Source organism: Mustela erminea, chromosome 9, assembly GCF_009829155.1.
Source record: "Mustela erminea isolate mMusErm1 chromosome 9, mMusErm1.Pri, whole genome shotgun sequence".
Lineage (NCBI taxonomy): Eukaryota > Metazoa > Chordata > Mammalia > Carnivora > Mustelidae > Mustela > Mustela erminea.
In genome coordinates this window covers 33,006,827-33,021,744 of record NC_045622.1, presented here as the reverse complement: position 1 = coordinate 33,021,744, position 14,918 = coordinate 33,006,827, and the positions used below count along the sequence as shown (strand labels likewise).

At 33.9% G+C, this 14,918-nt stretch overlaps 1 protein-coding gene across 2 annotated transcripts in view; it reads left to right on the top strand.

Annotated features, from left to right (window-relative positions):
* The first annotated feature begins 849 nt into the window (after positions 1–849).
* The window catches only part of CNTN5 (contactin 5), a 1,363,702-nt gene continuing 1,349,633 nt past the window's right edge, over positions 850–14,918 (top strand). The window contains exons 1-2 of one of the 2 annotated variants that reach the window (XM_032358816.1): positions 850–959; positions 1,108–1,219. The gene's annotated coding sequence lies outside the window, so the exon portion shown is untranslated. Of the gene's footprint in view, positions 960–1,107; positions 1,220–14,918 lie in introns of those variants that run through there. The other variant, XM_032358817.1, reaches the window with a different exon arrangement.

Sequence of the window (14,918 nt, the reverse complement as noted above, 5' to 3'; positions counted from 1 at the left end):
ATCCACTGCACTGGAAATGTAGTATCCTTTTTGTAACAAACACTCAACACCAAAGGAAGCGAGAGAATTTGAGAATGACTCCGAGACTGAGGGAGGAAAAGTCGAGGGGAGGACTCGCAGAACAATAGCACTAAAGCTGCCACACTGTGGATTTACTACCTGTGTTATTTTTCCACTTACATCCATGGTGATAAAACATTTCAGAAACAGGGGCTGCTCTCTGAGAGCAAGGGGACTCCTGCCTTAGCTTGCTCAGGACTGACACGGGGGTCAAGGAGGCATAAAAACAGTCCAAGAGCCTGATCGTCCTTAGATAAAACTCCAAGTGTATGAACAAAGAGGAGTGCTTCCCAGCCAGGACGTAAGGAGATTCCCCAAAGTGACAAGTCCACCGCCAGCCACGCTCCGGGAACGCACCGGCCGCCCGGCCGCCCGGGCTCCGAGCGCCGGCCGGGGTCGGAATCCGGAGGAAGACCCGCGGCTGCGGGCCCGCCGGGGCAGGACTCGGGTCTGAGCTCTCCCTCCCGCGCCGTCCCCCGCCAACACGTCTGCTCGGTAGCCTACGCGGGCTCCATCCCGAAAGGTCGCCGAGCCGAAAAGCAGGGGGGAGGGGAAGCCTCCGCACTGGGGCCAGAAGGGAAATGCCGGTGGACTGGAGAGACGAGGACAGGAGCCTAGAAAACCTTTCTGGAGGCCAACAGACCTTTCAGCCCGGGGACATGCTCAATGAACCTTTTCAGCGAGAGGCAGTGAGGCGCAGGGCGCGGGCGACAGCGACAGCGACAGCGCGGGCGGGCGGGGAGGGGCGAGGGACCGCTCGGGGAAGGACACAGCCAGTCAGAGGCGCGGGGCGCGGGGCGCGCGGACGCATTGGAGGAAAACACTCGAGCCCCAAACGCACCAGCCTGGGGAGGCGCCGCACCTACTTCCCAATATAACCAACTACGGAGTGGGGGCGCGTAAGTGCGAGGAGGCGGCAGCCAAAGTGCCATTAAAGCTCGGGGCGGAAAGGATGAGTTACCTGGGTCCCCTCTTCAGGGAGAAGCAGGGCAAGCCGGAGGATTCCCTCTGAATGATTAAAAACTCCGCAATTCTCTTCCGCCACAGGCTGGGTAGGACTCAAGGAACTGCTCTATCTGAACTGTGCTGACGGGCAGGAGGATGGGAGACAGGAATTGAGAGTCACAGAGGAAGGACAGGGGAGTCTGGCATCTCATTGGTAAGTGGCTGGCACTGCTTTGCCAGTGACTGCTGTCTGTGATTGTGCACTTCGTCTCCCAGGCACTTACAATTTTTGACACACTCGCTTCTGCAAAGCCATTTTTTTCTTGCCATGTTGCCAGAATTTAAAAACTGTAACGTAAAGCTTTTTTTTTATTTTTAACATGTATTTTTTTTTTCCCCTCTGCTGGAATTTTATGTGGGAAAAGTTAAAGCAAGAGTAACTATAACCTATTTGTTCATCTCATAATGCCATCCAAAATAAGAGTAAACAATTCCTACAAGTAAAGGGCAAGGAAATAAATGCCAGGTGAGGGTAAGAATTTTTCTACAAGAGACCAAACGCTCAGAGAATGGAATGTGGTTCACAGACACTGAATGTTTGTCTTTTGATTGAGCAATATATTTGTGAGAAGAGAGCCCAATAACTGGGCATCTGGCAGTGCAATAACTTGTTAAAATTCAGGAGGGATGCTCTATTAGTGGAGTTCTATAAAGTTCCAGAGACCAAAGAAAAACAGTATCTTGGGTTATGCTGTGGTGTTTTCTAAATGTTGTGTAGGAATGTGATAGATTTTTTTAAAGAATATAAAAATATGTTTAGACATCCTTATTGAGGTGTTTGTTGAAAAGTGGAAGAGAATATTAATTTGCATAAATACGAATATAGTGTACAGAAAGCTGAGAATTACTCTGACAATCTCAAAATGCTTTAATTGTTTAACTTTATTTTGGAAAAACAAGAACCCACTAAATATTTTTGAATTATTTTATTTTAAACTCTTATAACCTCTTTAGCATGAAAAATACAATACATTGTGGTAATTTAAATGCAGATTTGGAAGCAAAAACTTTCAAACTGTTGTATGTGAAATGCCATACCTATATTCAATCCATCTGTATTTTTTTTTTCTAATTGAAAAGATAGAATAATTTAGAGATAGTACACTTCCCCCTTGATTCTTAACTTTAACTGTGGAAATAAGGATGAAAGAAATATTAGGACAATAGCATTAAAAAAATGTAGATAAATAAATAGTAGGTCAAATTTAAAAATTAATGAAGGTATAACTACTATTGAACTGTAGCAGAGCTACAGAAATACTTGTGGCTGTCATAGCAAGCTCGAAGGAATTCATCATGATTAATGTTGTGACCCTAAATATAAAAGAATTAGTAATAGCTAGGTCATTATTTTTTTTCCCAAGGGCCTATAATCAATTTTAAGCAACTTATGACTATTTCTTTGCATTTTTCCTACTTCATATTCAAATTCTAATAAGTTCTATGTGAATCATATTGAATCTCAAACTTGACAGGGTTTGTTTCCTATGACTCAACTGGGGGGGAAGAAAAAAAAACCTCCAAAACAGTTTGACTATGTAAGCATAAGTGACAAAGCAAATGGTTAAAAAATAAAGATATTACATACAAAGACCAACTGAGTCTAGTGAGGGAAACAAAACACAAAATATAAAAAAGTGAAATAAAGGAAGTGTGACATAAAAAATGAAACAGAATTTGGAAAAAAAATAAGTGCAATGTGGTGAGATGATATTAAAGCATATTTGAAATACACAAATATTTGAAAATCGGTGAAATGTTTATTAAAATATAAGTTCTGTTTTTGTTTTTGTTTTTGTTTTTGCTGGGGTTAGTGGAGACTTTAAATTGTTCTAAAGTTTAACACTTCTGAAAACTAAGAACTGAGAAAAACTGCTAATTTTAATTTTTTCTTTGATTTCATACACAATTGAAGGAAAGTTAGAATTCTCAAAGTTAGAAAAAAGAATATTTACCCTGATAGATTAACTAAATGTCAGACCTTGTCTATAAATTCTGAGGCACATATTACACCATAGTACATTTGTAAATAGATCTGGGAAAGTACAGTTGTGGAATTTTTTACATGGATCACTGAAATACCTCAGTGTTTCCCTACCAAAGCAGTCCTTCAAATATGAGGTGGTTTGAAATCTTTATTAGGTTAGCAAGATTAAAATCAAATGTGAGCACACACACAGGCTGTTTATTTAACAAAATGATTTAAAAATTAGTTGTTTGTACACGTTTACTTCAATTTTATGGGCCTGATTAAGTAAAACTGTTCATTAAAATGTTTATTAAAATGACTAATATCTACTCCTTTAAGTGTATTTTTTATTTAACAGTTTAGAAAACCTTTACCTCCTTTAGGTTAGAGGTTAGAGTGTGATTTACTCTCAAAACTGATTTAGTGATAAGGACCAGAGGGTGTCAGTAAAGGGTAGAGGGCTCTCCAGATGAAGAAGGGTAAGGGGATGCTATGCTGGCCAAGTCATTTTGGAGTTTATCTTACTTCTAGAGAAAACAAAAGGTCTATTTTTGTGAATTAAAAAAAAAGAAAGAAAGAAAAGAAAAAGAAATTTGTCTAGATGGCTATAATAGTATAAAGATGATCTGACATTTAAGTTCCATTGACTAAAACAAGTTTTATAGCAGCGCTTAGTGATCCCCACTCATCAAAAATTAATTTAGGATTTTATGAGGCCAAGATATTTAAAATGTGCTTTGCTGATTCCATCCTACGACACATATTTTGATTAACTATAGAGTATGTGAATTGTCTGGTTTTTTTTAAATACATGTTTTCTTAAAATTTTACTAAGAGATTGGCAATTTATCTTAATTTCAACAAGTCATATACTTATATAATTCAATGTCTTAAAACTCTGACTTCAAGATCTCAGATTTATTTATCCCTTTCTTATTACTGAAGATACAAACATAAAATAAAAGAGGTGTGTATTTCTGGCAAGATGCTTCTTTGATCAGTGTTTTAAGTCTGTGCTTATATGTCATATGAACTTCTTAGCACTTTATAACAGGAAAGAGGCTGATCGGAAGCTCAAAGCAGTAAAATCTTTGCAGAGATCTATTTTCTGAGCATTTGTAATCAATAATTCTGCATTAGAGAATGATACATTTTAAAAAGTAATTAACTATATAGAACTCCTTAATATAATATTTAGGATTAAAAACTATGATGAACTATGACCCATCTCCCTACCTATGCCCAATTAATTTCTCCTTTTATAATTTTTTTGATATTCAAATGTATAATGTTAGATCCTGATAGGAAATAAAGTATTAATGTAGTTTTATGAGCTTTCCTGCAGGTATACCTTTATGGTTTGGACTCTAAAATATGGATATGCTTAAGGGTTAAAGTAACTATTCTAAACTTTATCCAAAATTATTAATTGTATATCTGGGCAAGGAGGAAAATGAAAGTATTTTATTTATGAGTGATCAAAAACTCTCTTTTGCAACCATCAACAGGAAAAGTATAATTATATACATAAACATTTTATGGGGCTGGGGTAGGAATCTGATGCTTATCATTTTTATAGCTGTTAAATGCTCAAAAGATGATTTCATCTCCCATTGTGATCCAGTAGTAACTATAGCATAGGGAGCTTAGGAAGAGAAATTATGTTGATCACTTAGGTGATGAAGGGTGTATTAAAATTCTCTTCCTATCATAATATTGGCAGAAACATTCATTATGAACCTAAAAACTAAGGGGTTCTTACTAAGAGAGATACTATCACAGGATAATTATAGTTTTAATGTGTTTGGAGCGATAAACACATTTTTTTCGTTTTATTTTATTTCTTTTCAGTGTTCCAGAATTCATTTTTTATGCATTTTCAGAAAGATTTCACTAGTTTTAGGAGTTTGTATTTATAAGAAAACTAGTAGAAAATGTGTATTTATTGGATGAAAAATTTACTTGTAAGTATATAAAATTTCATCTTTATTTCCTTATATATTTAATTTCTTATTTATAAGTAATAAAAATTTTCTGAAGCTAAGCCAAGTATAATATAAACCAAACACAAATATAATTTTCATTCTCTTAGGGTCTCCCAATTCAACTTTTTATAAGTATTCACTTTTCAATTATGTTATCTTTGCTGAGATACTATTGTATTTTATAGTCTCAGAAATGACAAAATTAGATTAAATCCTTGGTGATTAAGATGAATACTAATTGGAAGACACAGGTGAGTGACAGTAGGAATTTAAAAAAGACTTCTTGTTTTCTAGAAATAAATTTGTATGTAATTTGTATTTCATGATCATTAATATGAAACTGTTGCCTGTGCACCTATAAAAACTAAAGGCCCTCAAATATTTCTGAAATTATTAAAAAATCTCTTATATTAAATCTTGTTAGATTCTGTGTTTTGCCTTCTTGTGTTATGTTGAAGCTTTCCTCTTCATATTCTTTACCAAAAGATAGAATAATCTCATCTCTTGTATTCAAAAATTAATAAAACAATTTGTTAGTGATCATTAGTTTTTTTCTAATTTTGAGTATATTTTGTGATAGGAACTTCATAAGCCATATCATTTGTAATTGAATTAAAACTTTAAACTTCATAATTCAATTTAATACTCTTTGTCATTCAATACTGGTATTCTAATAGCAATATGTGAGCTAGTGAATTAGTTTCTAATCCTAAAATAACCATCTCATTAAAAATAACCACAGATCTCATGAGTTACTGATGATATAAATTATCAGGACACCTAGGAAAAAGTGACAGAATAATATGATTTAGTGTTGGAAGGAGCCATACAGAGTTTGTATTTTCACATATTATCACAAAGAGTAATAAACAGAGATATAAAGATGTGAAATGACCTGTTCAACATTACTTTTAATGCAAAAAAATAGAATTAGAACTATAACTCTTCTTTTAAATTTCTGAGTCAGAGCTTTTTATAGTTTATAAGTCTTATTATTTTTATATCTATCAAATCAGGATTAGGACATCATATATATAATTTCCTTGTTGCTATTGGTGACCTGTAAAACAGTGTCTTTTAGAATTAGAAAATTTAAAATTGAAATATGTTAACTCATAGGAAATAGCTATACCCATATTCTCTTAACCAAGAACTGAATATCCAGACAACATAATTGCTGGATATAAACTTCTTCACGATGAACATAGTGTGCACTCAACAGTTAAATAGGAGATTTTCAACAGTTTCAGTTAAGAAATCCAGGAACTTAAGTAAGAAAAGAAATATAATTATTTTTCCACTACATACCTATAAAAGACTGTCCATATTGTTGATGTTGGTGGTTAATACTTTCTTCTCCTTGATTGGCAGTTTTGGTGGGAGGGGGTTGTTTATTTTTGTTTTTTCAGTATTACATGTTTAATAGGACACTAAAATGAAATAGAAAGTGAGAAGTCAGAATGAGTAAATGTTCCTGGGTATTGGCAAATGTGTTAAAATTTAAATTGTGGGCTTCCTTAAGATAGTAATGATTTGGGAGAATTTAATAAAATGCGAAACAGGACATGAGTCTCTAGGAATTGGAAGTATTCTTATGAGTTTTAGAATTCAAATATCAACTTGTATAAAATCTCTAGTTTTACTGTTATAATACTAAAGGAAGTTAATACAGAACAAACTTGAGTCTGTAATAGTATTTAGTCTATCATTATATCTGAACCAAAGTTCATCTATTGTTTAATGTTAATAATGCAATATAATTATTTTAAGAATTAAGTCTGGGAAGAAAATTAGTTTCCACTCCAACATGTATTATAAGATATAAGCTTTAAATTGTCTGTCTACAAATATATTCTATTTTTGTATGAAGCACAATGCTGACCTAATTGTGGAAAGCAATATTGAGATATATAGACCATGAGCTAAAAAAATTATCTGGTAGAACTGACCATAGACTATGGAATGAGCATAGTAATTCAAGTGGAAAGGCAGTTATACATTGCTGGGTTTCTAATACATAATTATCTCTCAAACCTTTCATTGTTACATATGACATGAGAATTTGTGTGTGTGTCCATATGGGCTGACTTTATATTTTAAGACTCTCATTTCCGTCAAATACTGAATATTTAATGGTGACAAGTATAGTAAAGACGCCGTAAAAGACTGTGGCTAAAACGATTAATGCTAATCTGAATTTTTTTACCCTATGCATATATCCAGAATTTGCAAATAACTAGTAGAAAATGTAAAATATATTCTCAAAGTCCAATAAATAAGTGGTCCTTAATATTCTTTAAATTTTTACTTTTGGTATTTACTTAACTTCACCTTACTTTGACTTCTCCAGTATTTTCATAAAATAATAACCTTAGTAAGAAAGACCGGTTACTTAAGATTTAAATTAATTGATCTAGAATTGATTTTATGAATATTTACCTTATTAACTGTGTTTAAAAAAGTTTTGACCGTATTCGTTTGTTTCCCTTTTTTTTTAAGGTGGTCTTGTTAGTATATACCTCAAAAAGTTGCATTAATAAAAAGTCATTTCTTCACATTTAAAGCCATGTCTACATTACTTCATGCACTCAAAAGGTCTAGTGTGTGCAGTTGTAGTTAAGTAAGAATATAAAGGGGGATAAATAGTTTATGAGCTGATGGAAGAAATAAGCACATTGGGTGAATGTAATTCAATGTGAAATGTGCAGTGATAAAGTTATATAAAGCTAAGATGCAAATGTTCAAAATGTTCTTTTGGAGACTGCTGTTAGTTTTCTCCTACTGAGTCTTTCCAGGTTGGAGTATTTCATGCTAGCCTTGGTTCTTTAATTGCTGCATTTACTTCCTACTGCCTAAGTTATTTTGAAGTAACTTTGATTCCAAGAGTCACCTAACCACTTTAAATGAATGCTGTGTTTTTCTACATCTCATTATAGTGCTAACTTTAGTATCTTAGAAAGATCTTGTCTCTGATGATACAGTTGAATCTGAGGTAAAATGAAGGTGGTTTGCTTCAATGCTTTGAAAAGATACCTTTCTTATATGTGATTATAAATTAGCTTGATTTCTTTCAGTTATTAAGTATAGAATATTAATGGTGCTGTAAAGCTTATCTTACGGGGTTGGATTAACTGCAAAGCTAATGCTGCTTTACTTACACAGCCCCTTCTGATAGTAATAGTAATATTAGTAGCACCAGAGCAGTAGAAAACATGTTTTTAAACACTATTTTGATCATTATAACAAAATATCTAATATAGGAGGAACAGTATTCATTAGGGGATTTGGTATTTGAATTGTAGTGTTCAGTCATGGTTCCACAACTTGTTAGCTGTTTAATCTTGGAAGAGTTCCTTAACCTTCCTTTACATGCAAAATTAAGACAATCAATGTCATGCAGTTTTGATAATATTAATATGTAGGAAAAACAACACAATTTTCAATGACAAAAATGGCAGTGTTAGAAACTACAACAACATAAGTTTGGGAAGAAAATTTGTTTTCACTCCAGTATGTATTGTAAGATATAACATTTAAGTTATCTGTCTACCAAAATATTCTATTTTTATATGAGGCACAATGCTGTCCTGATTGTGAAAAGCAACACTGAAATGTATAGATCATGGGCATTGAAAGATTATTTTGTATATCTTCTTTTTTATTAAAGTAATTTACTTAGAAGAGCATTCCTTACAAAATTAGTGTACACAGTGCCACTTATTTCTGGCAATCCAAAGGAAGTGAGAGGTTTCATCTCAGACAACGAAGAGGTGGAAAATTGTCAGTCCTAAAACAACTTGATAAGAAACTTAAGAAAATGTACTGGTAGCCATAATTATTGATATTGGTCAAACATTCTGAAGACATTGGAGGAACAAAAATGGTCATTTTAGGGATGGATTAAACTGATTCCCCCAGACAAAATGAGAAGTACTAAGACTTGAAGGAAGTTTCAATTATGAATTGGCAAAGACCCTTTTCAGTTGGTGGGAAGAGAAGCAGAAGTGACACAAATGTATAGAAGGAAGCAGGAAAATAAATTTAGGTAAAGAAAAAACTTTCTAGGGGCACCTGGGTGGCTCAGTGGGTTAAGCCACTGCCTTCGGCTCAGGTCATGATGCCAGGGTCCTGGGACTGAGTCTCGCATTGTCCTCTCTGCTCAGCGGGGAGCCTGCTTCCCTCTCTCTCTCTCTCTGCCTGCCTCTCCGTCTACTTGTGATCTCTCTCTGTCAAATAAATAAAATCTTTAAAAGAAAAGATTTTATTTAATTTGACAGAGAGAGATCACAAGTAGGTAGAGAGGCAGATGCAGGGAAGGGAAGCAGGCTCCCCGCTGAGCAGAGAGCCCCATGTGAGGCTCAATCCCAGGACCCTGGGACCATGACCTAAGCTGAAGGCAGAGGCTTTAACCCACTGAGCCACCCAGGCGCCCTAAATAAAAATATTTAAAAAAAAAAATCTTTCTAATGCAAAGAGAGAAGTTAAAATATATCAAATGAGATGTAAAAGATTCTGAGAGACACATGAAGAATCGGGATCTATCAAAACCATGATGATAATTAGTTCATTTCAAGATTAGATAGCATTTAAAATGAGGTTCAGCCCCAATTTTGCCCCTGTGACTTGGGAAAGTCAATTCCTCAGTTTATTAATCTCTTAAGCAAGAGAGTTAAAATCAATAAACATAAAGGATTGTCTCTGTGATGGGGAGTTAATCCACAGTAATTCAATGATCTTGTGTGTTGTGAGATTTTGATAAGGGAGTAAAATGGAAATAAACAGAATGGTTGGTATTGACAGTTAAGTCTAGGATACATTCCACCAAACAGAGATAATGAGACAAGAGATCCCATTCACAACATCTGGGGAGGCCTTGGAAAGAGCCTGGATTTGTTACTACTACTCAGATTTCATTCTCATTCAACAGCTTCCCAGTGTTTCCCAGAGCAATCCAAGAACCTTTCCAAGCTTCTGTTTCTTTCTTTGTAAAATAATGATATTAATTACTATTTTACAGGGTTTTTTTGTTTTTTTTTTTTTTTTTTTTTTTTAGAAGGAAATTAAACTGTGTGGATTTAGGAATCGAAATCATTCCCTTCATATATTTAGGTATGTTTGCTTACATTTTTTTTTTTTTAGTGCTTAGGTTCAAGAAATACACAAAGAGACAAAAGTCATTTGAATCTTGTATAAATACATATAAGTACAATCAGTCCAGTTTTCCAAATATAAGCAAAATCACTTATTTTATTAGCACAAGCTTGTAAATTTAATGATAATGAAATGTTTCTTGTCTTTTCATGGTCTTATTTCATTTACACATATTTAAAGAGATTTCCTGTTTTGGGCCTTTTTATTATATTGTGTTTTGCTTTGTCTGACAAAGGAAGTCTCTAATGTCCTTGTACAGAATTATTTAGAGCACCGATTATATTTTGGTAGGAGAAGAGATGTTCAGCTATTCTTTTTGAGTACCATGTGATTGCAAAATGTTATAGATATATTCATTTGAAAATAGTAAGTTCCTCTGATTATTTTCTTCTTTCATTCATTTTATTGCATGTTTTGTTACTTAAAAAATAATTTTATGAAAGTGGCTCATGCTGCAAATATTATATCTAACACAAACTCATCAGAACAAATAAAAACTATAATCTTTTAAATTGTAAATTGTCAATAGATTTTACAGGAAACATAAAAAGATTTCATTTCAGTCTGCAAACATTTTACGGATTTTTTTTCCTACGAGAAATGTTTAGATATAATATTTTGGTTTGTCTAGTATGGCAATAAAGTTATTAAGTAAGCACATTTTATGATTAATATGGTGAATTATATGCAAATTTGTATATATATTGATGCTTTGTGCATGTACAATCAAAATCTTCCTCAAATATTTACCAGTTATTTTATGATTGCAGAAAATTTAGCACAGTAAAAAAAAATTGGAAGAAATAAAACCCACAAGAAAAATAATCTTTCAAAAAAAGTGTATAAGACTATACTGGTTATTGAGGAAGAAAGGAAGGTGGAGAAAGCCACAAAGCTGACAGGAGAGGGAGCCGGTAGAAAGGAATTTTACACTGTTCTATGAGGAAGTGGTTAAATAAGTATTCATAACATGAAATACTTAAAAAAATAAAATGACCAGAGTTGCTATTTCACCTGAAGCAAAGGTGTCTTTTTATCTTTCCTGCATGTGTTTGTCTTATAAGATAAGGCTTTAGATATAAATGCACAGTTGATTTTGCCAGATTGCATATTGAAATGCCATTTATTCAAAAATATATAGTTGCTTTCATAAATATTAATTTAGGAGAAAGAAATGACAGTGTTCTCATTCTCATTACTTTTCTTCTTTAGGTATTCTGCATAATCAAATGATTCCTACATATGAGAACTGCGGTAGACATTTTAAAGTTAAGACAATTGTCTTGATTTATTTTCAAATTAGCTACCTTTTTTAAATGTGATCTTTATTTGGCTAAATGTTTGTCTTTAGTTAATGTTTAGGTAAATGGTCTGAGTTCAATTTATTTTTTATATGAAGAAATTACTCTTAGTTTCTTTAGCCTTTAATTTCAAACACATTAGGGTAACTCATGTTTTCTCATGAAGAAAAGGAAAACTCAAATAGCAAAGAAATATATCTTCTTGTCTAGCTTTTCTCCTAGGTAAATAATACATCATTTGAAGGAGTAATCTAAAGAAGCATTTTTTAGAGGTATTACTTTCCAATAACAAAAGAAAATTATTGTTGGAGGCAGACGTATTCTTCAAAAATATCAGGTTTAGCTGCATGAACAACCGACCTCCAACCAGTGGCTTAAAAGCACACTTTATGAATAAATGAAACAAGATGGGATCAGGAGGGAGACAAACCATAAGAGACTCTTAATCTCACAAAACAAACTGAGGGGTGCCGGGGGGGGGGCGGTAGGGAGAGGGTGGTGGGGTCACGGACATTGGGGAAGGTATGTGCTATGGTGAGTGCTGTGAAGTATATAAACCTGGTGATTCACAGACCTGTACCCCTGGGGCTAATAATACATTATATGTTAATTAAAAAAATTTTTTTTTTAAAAGCACAAAAAAAAAATTATAACTTTTTTCCCCAACCATTCATTGATAAAGAATGGAATGCTAAGTTTGACTTTTAATATAATTCTGAGATACTTTTGGTGAGATTTCAAATGATTTGCTCTGTTGGGATTTTGTCAGCCTGATAACCACAAAGCAGTTAGCACAAGTCAGAATCTTAATCAAATGAATACTGTTGTCATCACCTCTTTGTTTTATCCTAACATTGAATTGACAGTGAGCAGTATAAAAATAATATAAAGAAGGCTGAATCTCTGCCCTGAAGTTTCTTCTACTTCAACCCTTCAGAAGTAGCCATCTTCAACAGGCTTTGGTACATGCATCCTTCCAGAAAATGTTGTATCTTTACTTTTTTTTTCTTAAAATAATTTTGGGTGTCCACATAACAATTCAGAAGGTATATATATAATTTTTGAAGACTGTAGGGGCACCTGGGTGGCTCAGTTGATTAAGTGTCTGCCTTGGGCTCAGGTCATGGTCCCAGGGTCCTAGGATAAAGTCCCGCATCCTTCTCCCTGCTTGGAGGAGAGCTTGCTTCTCCCTCTCCCTCTGCCTGCTACTCCCCCTACCTGCCACTCCCCCTTCTTGTGCTTTCTCTCTCTCTGTCAAATAAATAAATAAAATCTTTTAAAAAATTTTTTTTGAAATCTGTGGACTATTTCATGGTAAAGATATAAATAATTATCTTAAAATTGTTTATCAATCAATTTTTATATGTAAAGTAAAATGTGGAATAAAAATTCTTATATATGTATTTTTATATAAGTAAAAGTAGATCTAGAAGTAAAATTGCCAAGTCACTGAGAATGTGCTTTTAAAATTTTGGTTTTACTGTCAAATTGCTCTCCACGGGGTTGGTTCTCGTTAGCACTCCCACCAACAGTGTTTTTAGAATGTCTAACTCTCCATATTTTGAACAGTCTCTTATGTTTATAAAATATTTCTTAATCTTATATTACTACCTAACTCCATTGAGTTCATTTTTTTCTTACTCCCTTGACATTCTAACTGAAACCTAGAAACAAATAGCAACAAGGAGTCAATTAAAAATGCTTTGAGTCATTGTTCAATTTTCTAGGAAATAAAATGCACATTGTGAAAAGTGAGAGATATTTATATAAATAACAACATTTTATTTCCCCTCCACTGCATGCAACAGATCAAGTAGGGGTATGAAAAAGAGAAAACAGTTCTACTTGGGTAAAGCAGAAAAGGCTTCAAGCAAAGAAAAAATTCTGTATAAATTAAACTTCCCATACTCAAATGAACCTTCTAAATCTTACCCAGCACTGGTTCAGGGCATCTGTCACTAGAATAACAACTATAGACTTTTTACAATTGTTTTACAGCTAATTATAAGATGATTTATAATGAAAAGGAATATTTTATGATGAATGGTGATATACCATACATTATGTTTGAATTTCACCATTGAATCAAATCACAAGTAGCGCTAAGTAAAATGACCCAGCTATAATTAAAATAAATTGTAAACTTAATTCTTAGTTCTAGTTATCATATAAAATTCCATTTCAATTGAACAAATTAATAATTAGCTAAAATGTCATAGACTTCTAACCAGATACCAAAGTTAGTATAAGAATAAATAATTAGGGGTGCCTGGGTAGCTCAGTGGGTTAAGCCTCTGGCTTCGGCTCAGGTCATGATTCCAGGGTCCTGGGATCGAGCCCCACATCGGGCTCTCTGCTCAGTGGGGAGCCTGCTTCCCTCTCTCTGCCTGCCTACTTCTGATCTCTCTCTCTGTGCCAAATAAATAAATTAAAAAAAAAAAACCTTTAAAAAAGAGAAATCAGTAATTAGGGGTTCCTGGGTGGCTCAGTCAGTTAAGTGTCTGCCTTTGGCTTAGGTGCTTTGCCAGGGCCCAGGATAAAGCCCTGCAATGTGCTCCCTGCTAAGAGAGGAGCCTGCTTCTCTCTCTCCCACTCCCTTCCCCTTGCTTGTGTTCTCTCTTTCTCCATCAATTAATAAAATCTTAAACAAAAGAATAAATAATTAACTTAAAGCTGAAAAGACATTTCTTGTATCTTTTCAACATATAGTTTTTAAAATGTTCTTAAATAATTTTTTTTGGTATCTAGTTTAAAATAAAGCATAATGTAGAATTTGAGAAACAAAACAAATGAACAAAGACGAGAGAGAGAGAGAGATAAAGAGAGGCAAGAGGCAAACCAAGAAACAGACTCTTAATTACAGAAAACATACTGATGATTATCAGAAGGGAGGTGAGTGGGGAAATGGGTAAAGGGTGATGGGGATTAAAGGGTGCACTTGTGATCAGCACTGGGAAATGTATGGAAGTGTTAAGTCACTATATTGTACACCTGAAACTAGTATTACACTGTATGTTAACTAACTGGAATTTAAATAAAAACTTAAAAAAGTAAAATAAAATATAATTACCATGTTCTTAAAAATAATAGTTTAACGGGGGGTGGGTGGTTGGGGTACCAGGTGGTGGGTATTATAGAGGGCACGGATTGCATGGAGCACGGGGTGTGGTGCAAAAATAATGAATACTGTTATGCTGGAAATAAAAAAAAAATAATAATAATAGTTTAAAAATATTTTTTTCCTATTCTGGTGTGTATTTTGATAATCAGATTAATAATTGAGCTCATAAACTCATAAGGTCATTAAAACACTGACAATAAAAAAGAGTAGTAAATATATTTTAGGAGAATAAAAGAAAAGAAGGAAAATCCTAAAGCGTTCAATCCCAAAAAGCTAAAGGCATTTACAAGCTTTTCATCTCATTAACTATATTTAACTGTATTTAT